This window comes from Acromyrmex echinatior, chromosome 19 (assembly GCF_024713525.1).
Source record: "Acromyrmex echinatior isolate Ae372 chromosome 19, ASM2471352v2, whole genome shotgun sequence".
Lineage (NCBI taxonomy): Eukaryota > Metazoa > Arthropoda > Insecta > Hymenoptera > Formicidae > Acromyrmex > Acromyrmex echinatior.
In genome coordinates, this window is record NC_141870.1 from 4387233 (window position 1) to 4412493 (window position 25261).

At 36.6% G+C, this 25261-nt stretch overlaps 1 long non-coding RNA gene across 1 annotated transcript in view; it reads right to left on the reverse strand.

Annotated features, from left to right (window-relative positions):
- LOC147906651 (uncharacterized) overlaps positions 1–25261 on the reverse strand; it is a 332649-nt gene that overhangs the window by 243601 nt on the left and 63787 nt on the right. Inside the window, exon 2 of the long non-coding RNA XR_015548249.1 lies at positions 18160–18207. This is a non-coding gene — a long non-coding RNA (uncharacterized LOC147906651). The remainder of the gene's footprint in view (positions 1–18159; positions 18208–25261) is intronic.

Here is a 25261-nt window from a genome sequence, read left to right on the forward strand (position 1 = left end):
GAACTGCCGTATATCGCGATATATCGCTTCTCGATGGTCTTCGCCGTAGGAAGTACTTCGAGAATTCATGAGGAAACTTGGCGGGTTCAAAGGGAGACCTTGGTGCTGTCAAGGGTTGCAATAGCGGGTGATATAGTTATCAAGAGCTTGGACTGTGACCTACTGCATACAATACCCCCCTCCCCCCCTTCGGTGTCCTTCGTAGATCCCTTTGATCTAAGGAAGGAACAAGGAGATGTCTAATATCAACTAATATAATAACAGTAACCGGAGCCGAATGATCATTTTCATGTGGAATTAATTTGTGGAACGAAATTAATATTTCTTTATAATAAAAGATATCCAAGAGAGAAAGAAAGTAGTTAAAAAGTTTAATTTTCGATATTCAGAGGAAAATCGCTTTCATAACGTCGTAATTACTTTTTGATGGTCTTCAGTAAAATTAATAATTCATTAATAATCCTTAACATTTTTTTCCTTTGCTATAACATCTAATTAATGATATCACAAATAATTATGGTAATATACGATATATGTATAACGACGCTATAAAATCATAATGAATCTTCTCGTGACGACAATTTTTCTTACTTATGAAGATGGATTCTTAATTCGAATACGGCATTGTCTTCGACTTCCGTCTTTATCGCCGGTAGCTTCTAAGATCGCAACGCGCGACGAAGGATTCTAGTTCTTAAGGCTCCAGTCGAAGTCACCTCGATCTTCGACCGTGTCGTGTTACCACGCCCACTGACTGCACCGTATCTATGGTCTCATTGTGCTTTAAACAAAGCGACCGCCGTGAATTGTTCGGGATTTAATGAAAGAAGAATCCCCACAGTCACCCACCACCTACGTCTGTCCGCAGGGGTCCAGCATCAAATCCTCCAACTGATTCCTGAATTTATCGGGAGGCCACGAAATAGGCGTGGAATCTGTTAAACGAACCGTGAACCGACACCCGAGAATTTTTCACTGAACAGAGGAAAATCGCTCCACCGCCGAAGTGTTCATCGCGAATTCCGTTTGAGAGCCGATTCACCAGGCGAGATTGCTTCATTTTTGGCTGTCTCTTAATTAACGTACGCTCGAGGAAATTGTGGGAGATTCTATATTGGTAGAGACGTGTGATTAATCCGCTACTGTTTTAAACAGGCAAAAACTGTCAGGAACATTATGGATATTTAAATTTTAACTGACGCGCCGGTGTAATCGTAGAAGTGTACACTACAAACGAAAGCCCTCGTTGTACCTCGGACTCGTTACCGCTATTTAATCCTGTCGTCAACAGGCATGTTTCGATATTCTACGAGACTGCACGGTGACACGTCCATAGCAGAAAAACAGCAGACAGATGGTTTGTGAAAATCAAGCCTCTTGGCAGTGCTTCAAATTTTTCGGTAAAATGCAAAAGTTGTGTGATCATGCAACGTGTAGCGTCCACAATGACTCTCAGCTTGAAATTAAATCCAGCAAAAACTTAAATCCGCATTACAATTACTGTTTAAACTTTTTTTAATGCACAGATAAATATCTATCTACTTCGAAAATAAATTTTTGAGGCAATAAAAAAGAAAGAAAGGAAGGAAGAGAAACGATATATATTTATATATTATAATATTTCTATAAAATATTGATAATTAAAATTAAATTAAATTAATTTATTCTCAATCTTAAAAGATCGATACACACTCCGGTTTAAGAAAATCTTTATTAAATTCAATATTTGATAAATAAAAGAAATCCTACATTCGGAAAGCGGATCTTAGGCCTCCTCTACAATAATCCCACATCTATGCAGCAGATCACAGGCTTGTTGCGACAGCCAATCTGATGCGTCAATATTAAAGCAACAAGCTTTCCATCTGTGACACAGCTTATGCGACTATTGTAGACGAGGTCATAGTGTTTAAATATTTCTGTATAATTCATATACATATTCGACTTTACAAACCGTGAACTGAAATTTGTTGCGATCTTGAAACACAATCATAAACAGAATCAGAATAGTAATATCACTTATTACAAGCAATTTAATAATATTTTATGCTATCGTAATAAGCATCTACAAGAACATTAATAATCAGACGTTAATGAAAATCCTAACTCTGCGAAAAAATTCCGGGACGGAAATTAATACAATTCTGCCTGCTTTCACTTGCTTGTACGAATATTCACTCCACTTTGATCGAACTTTCAACTAAAATTCTTACGAACTAGAGCACGAAAACAAAAAAGATTTCTGAATGACGTGCGCGCAGGAGGGTGTTTTAACGACTAGGTTCGCGGGATAAGAGAGAGAAACGAAAGTCGAACTTTTTGACGACTGCGAGACCACACAGCGAGATAAACGTCGCCCCTTTTACGAGTCGCGACAGAGCGGCTAGTAGATAGCGACATGCACGGGTCAGCCGTTCCCGCAGAGGCGTAACGACTTGTTTTGTCAAGCGGCGGATCGAACAGCACAAATCACTCGGTGACAAGGGAGGGACGGCAGGATGAGGGACGATCGCGCGTCGCAGAAATTGCTGCGAGTGGCGTTTTCGTGAACTTTCACGCCGTTCGCAGCGGAGACGACGGAGGCAATTGTTGCGGTCGAGAGAAATACGGAAACAGACGCGGAGAATCAAGGAAATCAAGGAGAACCACCGGAAATCAAGGGGCGAAAATTACAGTCCCTTTGCAGCTACTGGCAGAGATGATAATGGCGATCGTAGCGGTAACCAGGGTTTGCGATAATAATTATGCAAGCTAATTCAGCAAAGCGCCGTTAATCCAATGTAAACGTTATATGTATATATCGCATGACATCGTTGTCACGTTTGGCACGTTTGACCTAATAAAAATATTGCCGACAGAGCCGTGTAGCGAGGAACGGTTTCTTGCGTTCCACCTCGTCTCGTAATCGACCACTTCTTGTTCATCGTTATTTCCTCTGTCGTCTTCTCTTCTACTTTGTCCAACATCCGACATCTCTATAACGGCCAACATTGCACATTATTGCATCGGACGATATACGGCGCTTCGTATTTCTCTCTGTCAAATATATAGACGTTTCTTATTGGACTCGCGGATATTGTTTTATGTGAACCGATGTAGGTAGTCAGCAAATCTACCCAGCGCCGCGCTCGGACATTTTGTCACAGTCGCGCGGATAAAATCACTTTAAACGAGATCCTCTCACACGGTGGATAATTGAAATTTCGTCGTTCATGATACGCGATAATGAAATTATGACGCCCCGATATAGAAAATTGAAATTCTCACGCATTCGTTGCACTGAGCTGCATTGTTAAAAGGGGTATCACGTATATCCACTTAATCATATTAACGGTGTATTACTCGCGCTCGCATAAAAATCTCTCGCTGGAAAATGCAATGTAATATTATTGTTTTCAGAAAAAGTATTTCAACGTAAATGTAAACAGAAAAATGAAATCTAAGAAATTATTGTTTAATTGCACATATAAATAATATTCCACGCGCAATGAAACAATATTGCTCCAAAACGTAGATACATAGTAGGCGATTAAGATCCGATTACCTAATTGTAAGTTAGTCACATGGATACCGAAATAGAAGTTGCAGTTTTGCTTTGATAAAGTTAAATTCAAACGGTCGAGTTACAGTGGTATGTCGTTTAAACCGTGAAGTACTTATCTAGAAAATTGAAAGCAAATTGCATTGAAATTTAAAAGCAATCCTGAACCTCGTTACACTGGAATAACACGCGGCTACAGTCCCATGCTGCGCGATCGGTCGAGCCGTTTTAAGCCGATTTCGCGCGAAGCGGTAAACGAATTTTAACCAATTGCGGTAAAATGTAATAACGAAATTGCTCTCGCCGCGATATAAAACAAAGCGCTCGTAACAATTTTTTCCATTTCGTGCTTTCAGGTGGAATAGTTCAGTCTCAACTCCCTGCAAGTCAATTCTTCTTGTGTTGCTTCTAAAAAAACATTTTAATTTTGATCATCGCAAAGTAAATTTTGGTCAACAAATAAAAAGATTTATACGTTAAAGCAAATCTCTGAAATTTAATTATATTAGTCTTGTATTTTTATAGACAGTGTTGAAAAATGATCTCAACGCGCGAAAAATGATGTCAGCGCTTCACGATCTCACTTTTCTTTCTCGCAGAGCGAGAGGAAGCGGACGGAGAGACCGGAAGGCTGTGTGTGGCCAAGTTTCGGACTTTCGTGGGTTTCCGCGCGGAAGCTCTGATCTATCGCTACCTTAAAGCAAAGGGAAAGCCGCGCGGTGGCGATTCCGCGGAACGCGGCGTCTCTAAACGAAGGGGAAATCGAACTTTTCCAATTGATTCGACTTAACTGGCTAGGAGGGAATCCAGCCAGGGTAGCAATCGCCTTCGACTAACGCTGCACCCCCGTCGCGTCGATCGCCCCTATTCCGCACCACCTTCGACTTCACTTGGATGAAGCCGAAGGCGAAATATCGCGCAAACTTTATCGCGGCCATGCTCGCCTCGTCAGCTCGCTCACAGACGCGCGAATGCTCACCTTACCTATGGTCTGCACGCTATGTATACTCGCACGTCCGACTTTTTGACTTCTCAACTTTCTGCGGTAGATCGTTATCAACTTCGACCGCGCTCCGCGAATCGCCCGATTTTCGGAATCGCGGAAGGAAAACGTGGATAATTATAGCCGTGGGTGAACGCGGCGAATCCTGTCGGCGGACCTCGAATAAAGAAAAAAAATTATTTCGTAGTAAAATTATAATTGCATTTCCTCTTTCGGAGAAGCAAATGCATTTAACAATTTTAATTGTTTATGCGAGAAGAGAGACTTTAATATCTACCGAAATTTTAAATTACAATATATTTATATGTATTATATTTGTATTATTTGAACTTTAAATTTATACCGATTAATAAGACAAATAAGATGCAGTTTACTGCAAGAAAATTGCCAATTTTTTATTATAATGAAGAGGTATTATTCTTGTTTGAATTGTTACATATGATCCTGAAATTTGCTTTATACTTTATATTTAATTTTAATATGTATCGATAACGTACAATGTTGTAATACGTTTTAAAATCAAATTATTAAATAAATTAAGATACTATTTTTTTAATCAGTTTCTAGTATTGCATATAATATGCATTTAATGTATTATATCCAAATAAATGACGTAGCAATACATGAATTTTGATGTAAATATGATTACATTTACATATCCTTTAATAAAAATCTCCGAGTTTCAATTAAAAATCTCATAAATAAATAAAACTTACTTTCGGATTTAAATACTTAATAACTGCTTAATTCAATATATGAAAACGAAGCTATTTATAAATAATTTATACGTTATCGGTATCTATCAGTCTAGACAGTTTAAATTATTAATTCGATGCAAATAGATATATCGCACAGACTAGTAAATATTGATATAAGATATATTCCAAATAACTTTTTCAGAATAAATGATTTAATTGATTAAATCATTTTTTTAATTATCACAATAACTTTCTTTAATTTCTATTACGTTTTACCATTACTTTATATAAATATTTAATTTTCTTTCTTCAGTTTTACTAAGAAATTTTCAAAATAAGTAAAACATATTCTTTTTACAAGTAAAAAGAACATTTTATAAAAAATATGCTTTTTAAATGTATTACACAAGTGTCTATATTAATATACCTATTATACATCAATGTTTTTATTCTTTTTTATATACATGTATCTAAGGTGACATACTGAAAAGAATTTTCAAAACAATCACGCGTGAATACAGCCAACTCTATATTACGCGATATCAGTGATCCTACAGCTTGTCGCGCTACTCGAAGTCGGAGGCAAGTGCACTTTACGTGCTTGATCCGCTTGTCAGGTGCGCGCCGACTGCGTAAATCAATCCTAGCAATAATTTCCCGGGATTAATTGGCGAGTGATTGACACGGCGTTTCGAGAGCGCCCGTACTCCCAAGCAAAGCCTCGGAATTGAATGCAGAAGGATAATTGGTTTCGGCACGCCGACAGAAGTAGCCCATACGAAGCCGGTAATAGCGAATTTGCTATCACCGCGTACGCGAGATTAATCGTATATTTGAACTATAGATAAATGGATCTCTCCTCTCCAAATCCTCAGACTGACGCATTGTCGAGGAATCCACACAAATGAGAAGAAGAAACTGCCATAATTGAATTGGAAAAAATTATGTCATACTTTTTATAAACATTTTTTTTTAAATATTAAAGATTATTCATTTTGTGCATCTTCACACGAAGAAATACGATTGAAATTTAATATAGTCATTCGTGTCATTTCTTAATATGACATGTAAGTAGTGAAACTGACGATAAAATGATGCCTTTGTTCAATATAATCAACGTAACAGCAGAAAATTCAGTTACACACTTTGACATTTTGCATAATTAAACTATGATCTTTATCGATCGTAAAAGCTATAGAATATGGTATAAAGCATCAATATAAAAAGATATATAGATAAAAGTTTTAGCGACTATACTTTATATAAAAAATAAACGTGAATAAAAAATATTTATTTTTGTGCAATTGTAAATTGATTAGTGATTTATGTAATTAAAGAATCGTGTCTGTACTTTTTTACTTGTACGATGGCACAATTTAATGGCACAATTTAATTAAAAAACGTGTTACATTTTCGTAATCTACCACGCGTATGTAAATTTATTATTATAAATTTTTTTATAACATGTTTTATATCGTGATGCGTAAATCACCATAAACGAAGGTTTCTCTGACGAGGTGAATTTTAATCATGCAGACGTAACTTATATATGTAGAGCGCGCTTTTTGGCTTATTTGAGCTTCGAAGTTAGTGAAAATCGATTGTCCATCATACTTAATTATGCTTGAAAGCTGAGAGAATGATTTATGAGCGTGTGAGCCATTTGAGACTATGCAGGTCATATAAATGAGCAATCGATGAGCCAGTAACACTATCTAGGTTGATAGACGATCTCATCAAACGCACCCTCATTCTCGTTTAAATCATTTTCTTCCGCTTTATCGTTAATGTCATATAAATTGCTAATACACATATTAATAACTAAAAAATAATAACTAAAAAAAATGTAATAAATAAAATAATATTATGAGTTTATTTTATTGTTATGAATTTTAACGATAAATGTGAAAGAATAAACCGATTTCATAATCAGATTTTTATTACTGATTTTTATTACTGAATTAGCAACAAAGATGCTCCAGTATTATTGAATTTTCTTTTATTATATATTACAATCTGATTCAGTATGCACTTATAACGATTAGCGTGCATTTAGCACATAATTCATGTTACTTTGTACTGTAGAGTTTCAGGAAGAAAAGTATGCATTTATCGATAAAAGCGCGTTCTAAATATTTATTGTAATGGCTTTTTTGTTAAAATAAATTTGAGATAAATTAACATAAATTTACAATCAACATAAACCATTTAATATAAATTTATTATTACGGTATCTTATTCAGACACATACACGCACACACACACACACACACACGCACGCACACGCACACACACATATAAATATTTATCGTTTCCTTTTTTACATCTTTTCCTCTCTCTGTATTTATTATTATAATTTTTCTTATACTATCCTACTTTTGCTAACTACTGCATAAATTTAAGTTACTGAAGAATTAGAACTTGATATAATGCGATCGCAAAGTATTAAATCAAGTTCAGTTTATTTATAAGATATACCTGTAGAACTATAACAAATTAAAGTATATATATATATATATATGTATATATATATATATATATTAGGTGTTGGAATTAATTCGTAGCGTTTTTTAATGAAAGAATGTTATTTATTTCACATGAGCATTAAAAAATACATTAATGAAAGTACTTCCCATCACTTGTAAAACGCTACGAATTAATTCCAACACCTAATATATATATTATATATATATATAATTTTAATACATTTTTATCTCTTATCTTATTTAAGTTTACACCCATAATAATAATATTTATAATGATTTCTTTTTGTTTTATGCTTCGCCATGAAGTTACGATTTGTAAAAGAGTTTTTAAATAAGATAGTTCATAAGACACTCGATAAAGCAGTTAAATACGGATCTGAAAAGCATAAGACACTCAAGAAAAGATCAGAGAAGATTTTAAATGAAAGTCGATAATATTTGTATATAGAAGTTTTGTATACTCGAAGTTTTACATTACTTGGACATTAATCCATATTAAACATAAAATGAGCATTAATATAAATATTAACGCAGAACAATATTAGATAATTATTAACATGGAAGAATATTAGATGGTTATTGTGGCACAATTAATAAGCTCGAAAATACGAAACAGTTATAATAAATAGTTATAATATAAAATTAATATTTAATAAAATAATATATTTATAATATACATTTATAATTATATATTTATATATATATTTATAATATATTAATAATATTTATAATTAATATTTTTAATTAATATTTATTATCTGCAAAATATTTAAGGCAAAATAAAACAGAGCATAACTTCAACGATGTCTAACAGTTCTGCCGACACATATATTAAATTCTACAAATTTGCTAAAGATAGTTAGAAGTAAACCGAAACGTACGAATTAAGTCTGTATTGAAAAAGTCGTTGTTTCCAATATACATATTATATGAAGAGTTTATGACTATTATATAAATTGCGCAACAACTCCCGCGCTGTGTAAAGTTCTCATTGTCCGTAGCACTATATTTTTGATTTTTTAAAACAATTTATAAAATAAAAAAATTCTGTAATACAAATTTAGAATAAAAATTTTTATCTATTTTCATTATTGAATAATTACGAAGGAATAAGTAAAAATATGTTTGAAAATATATGTGTATTTAAAAAGTTTAAAATATTAAGAATTGATTTTTCTAAATATATAATATATACTTTCTCGAAATATTTTATAATAAATCATAACTATGCATAATAATATGTAAATATTGTGCTATATTTAAAATTTATATAATAAGAAATAAATTTTTTATTGGTTTTTCTCTAAAACGACGACTAAAATTAAAATAAATAGATTAGCTTTAGAATGTTATTTCAACTTTCTAAAGATATTTATAAATCTGAAATATTTTAAGGCTATCAATTTATAGATATACATACTTATTTGTTTTACGAATAAAACTCCAAGTATACAAATCAATCACACAATAATAATAACAATTAGTTGTGATTTCTTAGAGGATTTGCCATAGAACATCAATAAACTTTTTCTCTCTCTCTCTCTCTCTCTCTCTCTCTCTCTCTCTCTCTCTCTCTCTCTGTTTGTCTATCTATTTATTATTTTTGCTTTTTTTTGTTAATCTATTCGATCGCGCTCAGTAGCCATCGCAACAATTCCGAGTATAGTATTACATTGTCTCTCGCGCTCGACGTACCTAATGCCCACTAAATCGACGGGAGCGACGAAATTCGTGAAATTTCGAGGCTTTTAAACGAACACCCACGGTTTATAGCCGTATTACATCCACTCTTGGAACACGCGCCAGTTAACTGGAACGCCGGGCGGAGTCTTTCGCAAAATTCCTGATGTCTCTTGTAATGCGATAGCACATGATGCATGACGCTGAGGACGTAATGCCACCGTGAAAGAAGGGATTTCGAGTGAGATCCTATTACTTCGATGCTTAAATTGAAAGAGCGTTGTTCACGCGATACTAGTTTAAAAGAAACGAGCAAATTTACACCTGCCTCATCCAAAATACTACACAATATATGATAAAATAACATTTTTTTTCTGAGTATTCTCGTTAATTCATTATTATTCAATTTACAGCGAAACGCACACAGCGTTATTGACACACATCAGTGACACTTGACATTCATGTCTTTTCAGTTGCACATTAGTTAGATAGTTAATTTGTAAATCATTCTCTCTCTCGTATATACAAATAACGTGGCGTGTACACAAAATTGAAAACATCGTTTGGGGCAACGCGTTAATGTTCGTTGGAGCCTTTGACACGTTTAGCCATTTGCGTTTGACGAAGGATTCGAGCAAATTGCAATTTTCCGGTAGGGTCACCGGACGGTTAAAACTTGAAAAATGTCAGCCAATTTTCAGTACTCTGTACCGACTTTTCGTACCTGATGAGCATTTTTCTATCCCATCGTTTACGAACCCACCCCTTCTCGTTTATCACGCGTATCTCGTTTATCACTCTTGTCTAGGAGACACAGAGGAATTTTTCCGATTAGTGTCCGAGCCTTCGACTGACCGTAGCTAATCGCTCTGAACAACATTGTAGTAAATATAGAATACATTGATGTCCATTCGCTATACGATAAATTAATAAAAAAATAAAAAAAATATAAATAATATAAAAAAAATTGCATTTTCACGAAAGATTGCTTCGATGAAATTCCGTATGTGATGTTTTCACTTCGACGTTTATTTGGCACGTTTATGACGACTTCATGTTCCGCATATTCATCTTTGAATACTACATTTAACTAAAGTATAAATTGCACATCCCAACGCGGAATTCGTACTGCAACGTATGCTCGCATTGCGCTGGAAGCGACACGTAGACAGGTATGATCTACGCTATGGGTATGAAGCGAGCTAGAACTTCGCGAAATAGGTTAGCGGAATGGACGCGGAAATGGGCTTCGAATATTGAAACTCTTAATTTACATACAGTCCGCCCGCCTCTGCCATCAAATTATTAGGAAGTTTAAGGACACTCGCGGCGAATGCTAATTCGCGTCTGCTGGGTCGAAGGGTATAAAGATTCCCGGCAGCTCCATCGAAGCGGTAATAGACTCCATAAGCAAGTCTCGGCAGGTGCTCCAAAGTTTTACCTTCCTCTTCTAAAGATAGAGGCGAAAGTTTCTCAAAACCGTGGCGCCTTCGAAGACGTTGAAATGCGGGCGGAAGACACCACAGATACATGAACTGAAAGAAGTAACAAAGGGATCCTTCTGTTCGCGACGTAGTCACGGCAATTACAATGTGCAATTAATATTTAATCAGTACCTTCTCTTTATAATTTATATAGTGCAATATAAGAAACAAAATAACACAATAAAGAGAAAAAGCTCGTAACTTTGTAAATGACTGCCTCAGAGTAATTGTTTCAGAGCCTTCGCTTTAGAGTCTTCGATTTGTTAATTCATTCTTGTTGCTAAATCGAAAGTTTAAATATTACTGTAGATATTACATTAAATTAATAAATTTGAGTTCTTCCACGTTAATATAAAGTCTCCCATGTGGTTTCATCTGGCTTTCGAATTTCTCTTTCTTCACAATCACTTAAATCTCCGGTACCTTGGAGGATTGAAGTAGTACAAGACTAGAATAGTTCGGACCTTTCCCGTAAACAGTATCGAGATAAAGAGAAAGAGAAAGAGAGAGAGAGAGAGAGAGAGAGAGAGAGAGAAAGAATACGAGTGATTTTCACAAAGATATGTGCAGGAAAGTCTCGGTTTCCACGAGCTTATCGCGTACGTCTACGCAGAAATACGTTTCGAGTGGTATAATACAAAGATTACGCGAAGAACGTGACTTAACATAACTCAATGAAGCTCAGACCGAGTTAATTAAATCCAAGGGCGGTCGACAGAGCACAGAGAAGATAAAGGCTGGTGGATGGAACGACGAAGAGACGGAGTGTCGAGCGCGAAGCGAGTTGCTATTATCGAGGCGTCGTTTTCTCACCCTATCATCCTCCCCTCCCCCCCCCTCTCTCTCTCTCTCTCAAGTTCTTCCTCATATTCTGTCGCGTTAGGCGAGAGTATACATGTCAAACCTTGTAGAAACGTTGGAAAGTCGGGGGTGGTGTACGCGACGGAGCGCATGCAGGTGGATGCGCACGACGGTGTGTCCCCATACCACCTCTACCCTGCTCGAAGCTTCGTGGGGTTGAGCAAAGTGCTCTCCACCGACCGTCGTGTATATCAAAGCGGGTTAAGGACTCCCCGCGATCCCTTCACTTATACTTCCGCTATTCACACGCGCCCGCGGCCCACCAGCGAAATAATATTTCGCGTAATCTTCCGCGCTCAAACGAAACTTGAGTGGATGCAAAATGCGCGTAAATGAGGTGCCCGCGAGGCTCTCTCGTTGAATGCACGCTTGCACTGATAGACCGGAGACGCTCTTGAATGCGCCCGCCTATAACAGAAAATGTGTCCCAAAATCGTTGTGATCTTTTTTAAGACGCGTCCTCTACAATATCGGATTGTCTCTATAATAATATGGAATTCATCGAATATCTCTACTTTTCCTTAAAACACAAAGTGTTATTGTATAACCATATCAAATTAAGTTTTTGTATAATTTTTTTCTTGGAATGTTTTCTGGAACAATATAATTTCAGAGTCTAGTATATGTGTTTCTTCTGAGTGCATGAAATATATCTTGCGGAAGATATAAACGACAAACCTTATAAAAATTGTAGAATAAACCACGGAAAAATGACGGTCCGTGCAATTTTTTATTTAAACTTACATTAGGCAAAATGCATATATTAGATGGGAACTGCAGCGCAAACGTTACGTCGAGTTTCCCGAATTTGCATTCAGAAGTATTTCGCGTTCCGGATATTTACGGAAGTAGTATGACCTTATAACGAAGAAGTTCAGAAACAAAGGACAGGATGAGCCGACATAGTCTGAGATGATAAAATATTATTGCATCAAGCGGTTTTACGCAGTAACCGGAAAGTAATGTTGGTAATACACGTCTTCCTTTCCGTTCGTAACCCGTTCTGTTTGTTCTAGACGGATGTTTATATCCCGTCTCGGGACTTAATACAATATAGTCTCAAATACCGTTGACTTGCCTCGCGAATGATCTTCTTTAAAGAGAATGTAGGTAACACGGAGCTTCACCGTCGATATCCCGTGTCCACCCGCGGGATTCCCCACCTTGTGCAGCAATAAAATTTACAAGCGGATATTCATTTCGCGGCTGGATAAGAAAAACGAGTGCCTGGAACAAAAGGAGGAATTGTTCAAGTTTTATTCCGCCCGGAAGTAAAGCGATATCTTCTGTGTTGGACGCAAAGAATACCGCAACGAGGCTAATTCGGCATAGTTTACGGTAAGGTAAAAACGGGTGAAACTTTACAACGCGGCCATAGTTTGCGATGCACCGAGTGATACTTCGTAACACGCGGATTGGAACGATTTGCTTTAACTTAAATTAATATGATAAACGTTAAGAGAGAAACTCCGGAATATTTTTGCTTCGAAACAATAAAAAAGATACAAAGAAGAAATATTTCTCAATGCTTTTATCTTTTCTCAATATAATCTCTCTGGTATTTATCATTAATACCATAAAATAAATCACAACTACCGACAATAAATTATATCGAAACTTTAAATAACTGGCGAATCCCTTTTTGACTTTCATCGATATCTCAATATCTACTCCTCAATATCTACTCTACCTTTAAAGGACAAGAATCTATTTTAAAAATGTTACAATTTTTCCTGAGTAAGATTTGTTATAATTCATGATTTATTTATTTATTTGTGTTCTTTGTTTCAAAATATGACACTGTTTCAACGCCACTATAGTAACTTTTTCATCTTGTACAGGTTAAAATGAAAAAAAAAAGCATCCAGCCGCGTTGCAATAGCGAGCGACGCGTTCCCAATGATTAAGCCGCACTTTCGTAATCAGCGGGACGAACAAGCTCCTTTTTTTTCCTAGAAAGCGCGAAGTAAGCCCGTTGGGCTTTCACGTCGACGTTGCACGTCATTGCGATTACGGCTAATTATCGTCGGGTTAATAAGTCGCAACGACAATCGCGCCGGGAGAACATGCTCGGCTGCGAGAGGGAATTTTACGCGGGGCTGTTGTTGCCACGAGTGGCTGCATCGCCGGGGACAATCGTCCGCACAGAAGCAGCCAGTTACACACCGCTAACTGGAATAGGTCAGAAGTTGAAGCAATTAGCCCAGTTTGTCGCTCGCACGGAAAACAATGCCGGAAAGTTGTTAACGATGTCATGCCGACCGCTGCATTCCCCACTTTAAACGTTGTTTCCGGCCAAATTTGTCTATCCCCATCCCGCCATTCCGCCCTTACCGCATTCACACGCCACCTCTGCTGCTCCTTCTATCTCCCGCCGTCGCCGAATTGGCTCTAATTATAAACAAATAGAACTCTATTGTTCATATATGTACCGTTTGCAGAGTAAATAATGAAGATCTTGACTGTTCCCTCGCAATAATTGTTCGGATTAATAAATAGTTTATTACTTTGAGTGATAAATTGTTCCGTCAAATGTCTTCAACGTCTCGTGTCTCGGTAAGAACAAAATTTCCATTGTTAATTAAGTTAATTACGCGAAACATCGTATGCTCGCAATTAGCTCTCATTTCCTGCCTGCTAAGGCTTCGTTTTTCGTTCAACTCTCTCGAAGATGTTACGAGATGCCTTTACGACAGTCGTAATATTAGCTGAGTGCTGGAAGCCGATTCGGATGAAGTAGCATCTGTAGCGGTACGATGTTTACCGTAGCTGACGGCACAGGCACAACGTTTAATGTTTAATTAGGTCGGCGCATTGGTATCGCTATGTGCTGCACAATTAAGGAAACATTAGGTAGCTAAGGACGTACCGAGAGACTTGAAATCTGCCGAGGATTGTGCTATTAACCTACGTCGTTTCTCTTAAATGAAATATCAAAATATTGTCCGCTTTATTGCTGCTTGCTGTTACAAACTCCTCCATAAGTTGGAATATTGTAATGTTTAATATTTAATAATTGTCATGCAATGATATAATAATTATTCAGAAATTAAAAAAATAAATAACAAGAGTAAAACTTCGTGTAAATTCGAATAAAACTTATATGTGTAATATTCTGTTTATCATAGGGATAGAATTCCCTATGATCTATTTTTGTTGCGAGAATAAAAGAGCTAGAAAAAATGTTGGCGACAGCAGATTATAGTTTAGTGGAATGTTAATTATGAAAAAAACCTCGAAAGGTCTATTCACATCGAGCTCCAATCGCGCGATAAAACCGTGCTCTATACATCGGTTTGTCGAAAGAAGTTTTAATTATGAGAAGCGTTGGGACGTTGAATGTAGGGCAACGACAACGACCTATCGATTTTTACACGACATCGCGAATGCAGAACGCCCGAGTTCGAGAGGCGGAGAAAAAATGTCTCTCGGCGGTTAGCGACGAAGAAGTATAATGACTTTCGTGAGCACATGCGCCGCACCTGGAACTACTTGCTTTAAATCTGAGCGCGACGTATCCCGTATTAACATTTTTTGTCCAAGAGTCCTCCTGTAAGTACAAAAAGTCCAGCCATTATGCTAATCGGTAAGGACACGTGTTTGTAATGGCCTATTTTTACTTAGCAGTGTTGCAAGGACCATGCAAACGCGCTCCTTGCCGCTTTACGATGGTCTTACATACAGGATTACGCATCTCAATTTAAACTGCCGATTAATTCAATCTCGAATTTTTTAACAGTCAATTTACATATCGAAATTTTGTTTTCTATACAGCATGTTTTCTCGCCAAAACTATATTGCACGCAACACGAGAGAAATGTTATTAAATTGTTTTTAATATTCAGTTCGCATCATTTATAAAGATTTTAAAAAAGAGAAAATAATTGAAAATTCAGTTAGCAGATTAAATTAACTTCGATATTGTTTAGGTTTATATAAAGTTAGCTGTCAAATATATCGTAGGGAAAATAGTTCTTCAGTAATTAAAACGCAAACTTTAAATCGATGTGACTATTTACCGAAATTATACCGAGCTAGAAGCTACGACGATCTTCCGCAGATGATAGTGATAATTACGGTGTTAACTTCTTTCGCAAGAAGAAGGAGGAGGGGGAGGAGATTGGAGGAGTTGGCGCGGGCAATTAAGCGAAAAGTCGTATAAATATCAGGGTAGATCCCGAGCATACGGCTTCGGAGAGGGTTTAGGCGCAGAGTTAAGTTTTCAACGGCCCCCAAGGCTCGAGATGGGGACATCAGATATCCGCGAAATGTACGGCGAGAGCTTATTTCCTTCTACGTATTACGTTCCAACCAAGAGTTTCGCGTAGGTACGACTGAGAGTTACAGCAAATCTCTTGCAATTCTGGACATGGCAAAATAATGAGAGCGTTTGTACAAAGTTGTACGACATTAGTCGTAACATACAAAAAAAGATGAGCTAAAACTAAATGACACTGTGTCAAAGAATAAATTAATACGCAGCTTTTGCTTCATTTCGTCTGTAAGTTAATTTTATATGACGTTACCGCCGTTTTAATTTTTTATAGATTTCAAATGCGAGATATTTTCAAAATTGTCTTTACAATTTTCATTTTAATTAATTTTAAATGCAAAAAAACAGACTTTTATTTATCACTCACAATTTTTGCTTAAACGCTTCTACGTGACGAGTCTGAAAATATCAATGATAAAATTCGTTCTCTCGTTTTAACGATTAAATTTAATATCCACATGGTGATTGCGGATGCATAACTCTGTTGAATTATGAGACGACGCTGAAACTCTAAGAGATTAACCTACTCATGCGCTTTAATGCATATTAAATGGGTCTAAAAGTAACTCTCATTTACGAAATTCGCTCCATACCGCAAGAACTCGACCACCCTCCTCCTTTATGCTCCGTGAAACTTCATAGCAGCTGGAATTTCTTTACATCGAATTACATCTACAACAATGTGTTAGTCGATGCGATGAATATACCTCCTTACGGCGCGATTGCGGATTAAATAAAACGTCTTGAGAAAATGCGAAATCTTATTACACGCGGATTGTTTCTACATCGTTAGTAATACTTTATCGAGAATCGATACGCATTCTAAAAACTTGCTACGCTGTAACATAAATCGGAGCAGTGTGATGTAAGTGCAACAGTTTATCATCCATTCCTGCAGTTATCTGTTATAACGAGCACAGGTTTAAACTTTCAGGCCGAGCAACCACGGTCTCAGCATCAAATGACAAGATGCCGCCGCGACATTTCGCATTTTAGCGTCAACAGCGGAATACACGGTCCATATATCACCTCGTACATACAGCACGTATCGCCTCGTTGGCAGGTTTCTCGTCTACCTCATCCTAGGAACCGCCTCACCTGGCGAGACGGTTACTTAAGAACATCATGCGAAACCACCTAGCGAAGGGAGGCCCCCGTTGTCCAAGAAGCATTCTCGCCCCATCCTCGCAATTCATGTATAAGCTTCCATCTCCATAAAGGAGTTAGTGGTGTCATCCCGGTGGGTACTCATGTTTCATGAGGCTTACCCGCGATACTAAGCTGGCGGCGACCCACATAGTACGCGAGCCAGAACAACGCCTCGGCTAAATAACTCTGCCGAAGCAACCACCCCCTTTCTCCAGCTACCACCGCCTTCCCTACGGAAACTATCCCCGTGCTTCGCAACCACCCCGCTCGCCCGTTATACCCCGTTCGCCCGTTAACGGTCGTGGTTCCACGCAAATTCAGCCGTGAGTTACAGGACAAGCCAAACATTGTCAACCGCCTGACCTACACACTACTTTACTACTGATCGCTTTGCTACTACGAGATAAATTGAAATTTTATGTCTGACGCAATAAACGCCTATTATTATCTGTTTAAAACATTTCGATTCAAACACTGCGATTTATGTGCGGCTTTTTTATCAAATTGAAAAGTTAATTATTTCATCAACGATGATAAAAAATCATCATCATCATTATTTAACTATATTATATCGAAACATAATGTGTTCATTCTTTGTGAAATTAGCTGCGTTATCAAAAATATCGCAAGTACTAACTCAAGAGACTGCATTATTTATTTGTGCGTGATCTTCGGTTTACACTATTATAGATTACTATTTTATATTTAGCACTGAAAGAGATCGGTAATAATACAATTACAAAAGTTCATTACTCCAATTTTAGGGGAACAATTTTGTGATATACTGCCAATGTTCTTTTCTTACTGTCCATTTACATTGTGACTCGCGCGGTTGCAAGGAAACCAACAATTTTCTTGATCGAAGATTCTTCCAACCACAAAATTCTATTTTTCTGCAAAGTAGCCGAAACAGACACGGAGAACAATCAAATCGTTTTTTGCTATTCTCCAGTCAAACCAATGGTTGCTTTTTGCAAGACTAACCTTTTAACACAGCGGGATTAGTTTTTCCAGTTTGGTGGAGACAGCCGCCTGAAAAAAAGAAGAACTTATTAACTTACCATGAAAGAAGTCAAGAAGAAAGATCAATAAAAAAGAATAAGAATGTGTTTCTAATAGTTATCATATATTTCGAGAAACAATGAGATAAATCTAGATCCTATTATTGTCCACAGTAGACAATCCGTTACATTTATCTTTCCCTCATATCGATACCAGTATACTCGAAGCATCGGGACCCATTGCACAATCCCTTACATCACGGACTCGAAATACTTGGACGGATTCTCGACGCGAGCTCACATTTCGAAAAGCTCCTGAGAGATCCTTCAGCGCGGACGAGGAGTGAACACCGGCGTGTATATAGGAAGCACGGTATTCGAGTAACGCGCGCCTTGCAAATTCTTTCTCTCCCTTCTCTTACCCCTTCACCGTTCTGCATCGCGTCTAGGGGCCACCCCATCGCGTCCACGTAGCGCATCACCCGTTTATTCGTTCGACGACGAAAGCGAGAAGCGACCTGCAATTCGACACCGCGGCACAGTACGCTCGGCTTCTCCTTTGGCACCTTCCACGAGAGAAGCGTGGCTGAAATACCATCCTGCTATCCGCGCGCTCCGCTGGTATCTCTCAGCAAAGTGAACACGATACCGCTTGTACCTTACGTACTCTTTTCGTCGTTCTCCGCAGAACGATATCGCGCCGTTAACGTGATAAAAAGTCGGAGCTGCAAGATCGTCGTTTTTTTTTTGTCATAGATACCTACGGTGATCGATCTTTCAAGTGAAGAAAGAAATAATTTTTAATATCATTGCTGCACGTTACTTTTTACACTGACACATGTATTTACACAATTTAAAATAATTCCCTTTGTTTCATATTCCCAAGTGATAAGCTTATATCGAGAGATTGTTCAACAAACGTATGGGCACTGACAAAATTGGAGTTGACTTTTCGTCGGATACACAGTAGATTCGACAAAGAAAAGATAAAATTTTCCGCGTCAAAAATATCTCGTGTTCGAGATCATATCTCTTACAAGTGTACGCGAAGTATTCGCAACCATGTGGCACAACGGAAAAATATTCTGAGAATGTTTCTTGCAAATATCTCTGTGATATTTTCAATGTAATATTTTTCAAATGCGCGTAAAGTAATATCGTCGTACACAGCAATATTTCTTGGCGTTATTTCGTGAACGTACATATGAAAAATAAATATCATAGTGTAAAAATTTTTCAGATTGAGATACACAATGATTTGTACTTAAAGGAATTTTATTGATTAGCTCAAAACTGCGCGAATCAATAAAAAAGTGTCATTCTACATATTGCTGTGATTACGAAATATTATATTAAGAAGAGCTTGTATTACATGAAGATTCGCTGGGTAAAGACAAAGTAAACAAAAATTATTCCCCTAACGACTTGCGAGGATCGACGATATGGTCCTTCATGTTTATTAACAGCGCTTTCCTTGCCAAAACTTACCAGTAGGTGGATTTACTCAAGCAAATTACCAGATTCGTAATATCGAGTTAACCTTCCGCTGCCGCGTGAGAAGCGTGGAATGAGGACCGAACGTCCTTTTGCACAACCCCGTGAATTCATGCTGGTTCCCTCATGAATTTCGAAGCAACTCCTGAATCCCGGAGATAAAAATAATTCGAGCCCCGGAGATTACCTCAGCAGAAGGTACCACTTTGTTTCGTCCTTGTTTCACCTTGATCTCATTCGAAAGATCAACTTTTCAATTAAACTTTCGAGAACACTCCCACAGGAATCGTTCGAATCTTCGACAATTCCATGAGCAAGTGTGCTAAAGCCGAAGAATTCAAAGTCAAAGATTCGTAGTTAGTCGTTACATATTACACGCAAAAAAATGTGTGTAATATTCAGAATAAAGTTTTACAATATGTATTTGACATAATTTTTATAAAAATTCATCAATAAAATAAAAAGTAATAATTTATTTATATATCTCATTTTTATTCCGATCATCTCAAAATCATGCTGAATTTATTTTACATCTTGCATTTTAATGTCAGATTTTATTTTATGATTAAATTGATTAGCGCGCGTTATCTATTATATATAACAGTTAACTTCGTTTCATTCAAAAACGTTTTAAAATAAAAGTATAATTATTAGTTTTATTAATTTTAAATTTCTATTGTTAGAATCCTAATTGATAGGACAATTTAATTCAATCTAATTAATATATATATATATATATTAATTAGATTGAATTAAATTGTTGAATTAAAATGTGTGTGTGTGTGTGTGTGTGTGTGTGTGTATGTGTGTGTGATTATAATTAAAGTTTGTTTTAAAAGAATATATAATTTACGTAAAAATTTATAAGAGTATTTATAATATATATATCGTCCAACATGAAATATTTATCTCAAGAATAAAAATGCATATATACATAAGTATAAAATACATATTAAAATACACAGTAATTCAAAATGCACGGCAAATAAAATTATATTATTAATATAGACATATTTTATCATAAAATCTCATATGAATTACTGAGTGTCTAAGTTGTAAAATCAAATATTTATATAATATATATATTATTATTATTTTATTTTATTTTATTTTCAGTATATACCGTCTGAAATATTAAGAATGCCTGTGGCAGCTGTCTGTACGAATCTAACAGTAAAATATGAATTATATTTTTCTCGTCTGTTTCCTTGCTAATAAATTCGAGCGAATATATTTTCTTTTGGTAGCAACATGCCGTAAACATTTGATACGACGAGAGAAAATAACGAAAACGAATGATGTCATTCATCATTGCAGCTTAATATTAAAAACCTTTCTATGTTTTATATAATCCGTATTTGTGAAATATGTTGCAATTATTTTTTCATTGTACTACAAAAAATGTGAGAAATTTGCTTCTTTATATTTGAAGGTGACACTTTAACTGTTGATTATAAACTTCAGTTATATATATAATTTTGAAGCTATATTAGAAACTTCTATCAAATCGAAAAGGACATATAATAAATAATGCACATTAGTATCGATTATAAGTCTGAAAATAGTAACGAAAAGTTGGTTTAAGCACGTCGTAAAATACTTGATTAAACAGCAAGATGCGGACTTCACCCATTACCTGCACTTTCTTCGCCATTTAACTGACGCTAATTATCAACTATAAACAATTTTAATTTCCTGTGGGTGGTCTAAGAAGTTGATTAAGAGCAGAACGGCCTCATGTATATTAATTATTATTTTTATGCGGTCCGTAAACGCATCGCGCCGTTAAAAGTTCTTTTATTAATACGAATTGCTACTCGTAAAGTAGCGGCTACACAAACCAACTTCTGTGCCTTACGAGTCCTTAATTAAACGCGAATATCTAAGATGTAATTCAGTGTTGAATATTTCTCATCTTTTATTTAATAATAATTTTATTTGTATCAAATATATATATTTTAAATAAATGAAAACCAAATGATAAAATAAATTGTGTATCTTTTGACGTTAAAAATAAAATCATTTCAAAAGATAATTTAAAAAATCTTTTTATCCGAGTCCTCTTCTGTTCACTTTTTTGCGAACGATTGTCAGAAAGGCAGGCCAACTCTGGATTTAGAAGATATGGAATCAGTTTATTTTAGTAGTAGTTAGAATATATATGAGTTAAATCTGAAATCCTCAAAACAGAAATGTTTTCTACGCTTAGAGAAAAAGCAGCTAGTTTGCTTTGGAATATCTACAAGTCAGCGTTATATGCAAATTTGATAGGAATCATTCGAGTCCGAATAAAAGAACTTCACCGGTGCGTAAAGAGTATTACTCTCGGACCGCTCGTGGTGCCGAAGATCGGAAATGTAGTATATTCCTTTCGAGAAATAGAAAATTCCGATGATATCTTTGTTTGAGGTTGCTTTAGAAGAACTGGAAGCCAATTTCTACATCTCGCCTGTCTCAACGTACCGTTTCTCTCGCCTTGTAGACGGATTTCATCTTCAGCCATGGAGAGGGAGAGGCAGAGGAGGAGGATCTTTCTCAAACAAGCCGCCAACGTTTACGCTTTTTCCTGCGGCCTCCGCTGGGGCAAGACCGCGGCTTCCGGTCTGGAATTTACCGGAAATAATACTGGCGCGCGCGCGAGGCGACTCGAGCAGAGCCGCTGCGAGTATATGCGGCGCGATAAGGTCTCCCGGCGGCGTCGCGACGCCTTTCGCCTCTCTCGTAACTTTTAAACTGCCAAAGCCAGCCCGAAGTTTCCGGGGCTTGCACGAGTTCTCTCTCTCATCCTGTCTCGTCGTGTCGCGACGCGACGCGACGCGACGCTTCAACCTGGGACGTTTGCGTCGCTGAAGCCGCGAATAAAACGCCGGAATTGCTCGGTGTGCATAGGGCTTTCGTCTGGAATTTCACGTGAATTTCTACGCGGACATAACGAGTCATCACTGTGCGCTTCCTGACTAAAAAACGCAGACACGATTTCGCACTGCGCGTGAAGTTATAAATTGTAACTTGTTTTATGAGGTTTGTGTCAAATCTCAGCAATTTTCCGATGAAAATTTGACTTGTGTAAACAATCTCAATAAAGATTTAAATAGACGCTAACCTTTCTACAAATTTGTAAAGTATTGTTTTGTAGCGAGCTTAAAGTTCTATTAACATTCTTGAAGTTTGATATCGTTAAAATTCCATAAAATCTTTCTCTCTCTCTCTCTCTCTCTCTGCCTCTCTTTCTTTGTCTCTCTATTCTTCTGTTCTCTATCTCTTCAAATTATGTTAAATGTTACTTTCCAACATCGCTATTGAAACGTTGTCGGCGAAACTACAAGAAGGCACGTCTCAAAATCTTCTCTTCTTGAATCGCGGCAAATGTTATTTTGGCATGAAAGCACGAGACGTCACGCAGCGTAAGCAAACGTCGCGCGTTCCGCCCGTCAAGAAGTCGGTATATGTTTAGAAACTCTCAAATTTTGAGTGTATGTCGAGAACCGTTAAATATTATTTCATTGCCAGCGTGGAGATCATTCTCAGCGCCACGTGAAGAGATCTCAACGTCGTCTGAATTCTATGATCTCTGTGTTGAATGCGTGGGTAAATCTGTGCATTATATTTGTTTAAAGATAATTCTCAGACGTGTCGAACGGAATGCCCGTAAGTGCGAGCGCAAAACAGGGCGCTATGACGGTAGAAGTGGAAGCTTCGGAGACGTTAATGGCAGGAATTTCGAAAAGCTCGTTCTTAACTCTAGTCTACGAGGTGACGCACGGAATACAAAATTGATCTTAGCGAGAGATATTAGCGCGTTGTCCCTGTATGTAGAAGATGCATTATAATGGTGGGTATTCATGGGATCGTTTCTCTGACGAATTTTGTATCTCTAAAAATATCGGTATGGTTAGTTTAACATCAACATGTGATATCTCTATAATTCTTATTATATTGATATTAATATTAATACCAACATGAATTTATAACCCTTATAGTGTTTATATCAACACCGATGTGAATTTAAAACCCATGATATTAAATCTACATTATATTGGTATTAATATTAATATTAACACAGTGAGAATTTTAAACTAAGCTTTCATAAGGCCATATATATATATATATACATATGTGTGTAAGTAAATAATTAACAGGAGGTAAATACTTTTAATGATCTAACTGGATCTTAAATGCTTGTATATAATTCAATGTAAATTTAATTTAAAGTCCGAAACTCTTGCCGAAACTCTCGGCGGCTACATGTCAATTTCAACCAAAACCGAAACCAAAATTTAAAAATAGAAATTCTATAAAAGTCATATGTATAGATATGTTAGATACTTTTTCTTCATAAATATTATAATTTATTGAAACAATAATTAAATTTCGGCCGAAATCGAAAACCGAAATTTCGATTGTGTGTCAATTTTGGCTAAAGAATAAGTATAAGTACTTCTTTTTCATAAACATTACAATTTAATTATTGAAACAATAATTACACATATTAAAATTAATATTTATGAAGAAGATCGAGCTATATAGTTTCAGTTGAAACTGACACGTAATGAGAGTTTTCAGTTTCGGTAAAAGTTTCTAGAATCCATACACTACGTAGTTCTTTAAACTGCGCGCCGAAATTGATTTTTCGATCTTGAAACACAAACTCCGCTAAACTATCGCAGTAATATCATCACAAGTTAAATTGATTAGCAATTTAACAATTCGATGTTCATAAACATTTTAGAACGATTATAATAATGCTAAATGACATATTAAAATCTGTAACTAAATAATTTTATTGTGAAAAATATTACCTCGAAAATAAATATCGCCTACAGTAAAAATTATATAGCTATTACATGATTAAATATTAAATCCACATTGATATTTTTTAGAATGTAATCAAATGTGAAAGAGTATTAAACAAAAAAAAAAGAAATGTAATCGAATAAGATGGTACAACGCGCCTACTCGACAGGGTAACGCTTGAGGTGTTAGCAGCTTGCCTCAACAATTCCATTAAAATTCTACTTCGACAGCTTTTACTTCCTTATTGACCACGACGTCGTCTACGACGCCGCAGTGCTCGTCGCTGTCGGAGAGTTCGTTTAACGACACTCTACCGCAAACTGTACCATGCCAGGCGTGCACTTTACGATCGCTCCACACTTTCCGCTCGTAATTTAAAACGGACGCGGCGCTATTCGTAACGAAGATTCGGCGAACTCACGCACGCGCCAACGTTTTTCCGTGCACCACGGTTTTTGCCTCTCGCACCGCACGCTTTAATTAATATTCCGCGTATAACGCGATAGCGCGCAGTTTCAGTGATTTCTGTGCGTTTATATAAACCGACCGTTTACAGCCCGGTCACGCTCTCAATTTCTATACGCGGTCGGCCGATTCCGTATCGGCATTTCAAAAAAACCCCGGCGCCAGGGTGAAAAAAAAAACCTCGTTATTTTATTTTGAATGTAAGTTTAATAACGAGTTATATGCACCAGTGATAATAACACTCTCATTTATGCTAACGCGGTTCCTTAATACAATTTTACTTCCTCTGTCGTAGTAATAAATAAATTTAACAATGATTCGCGAAGGGATAT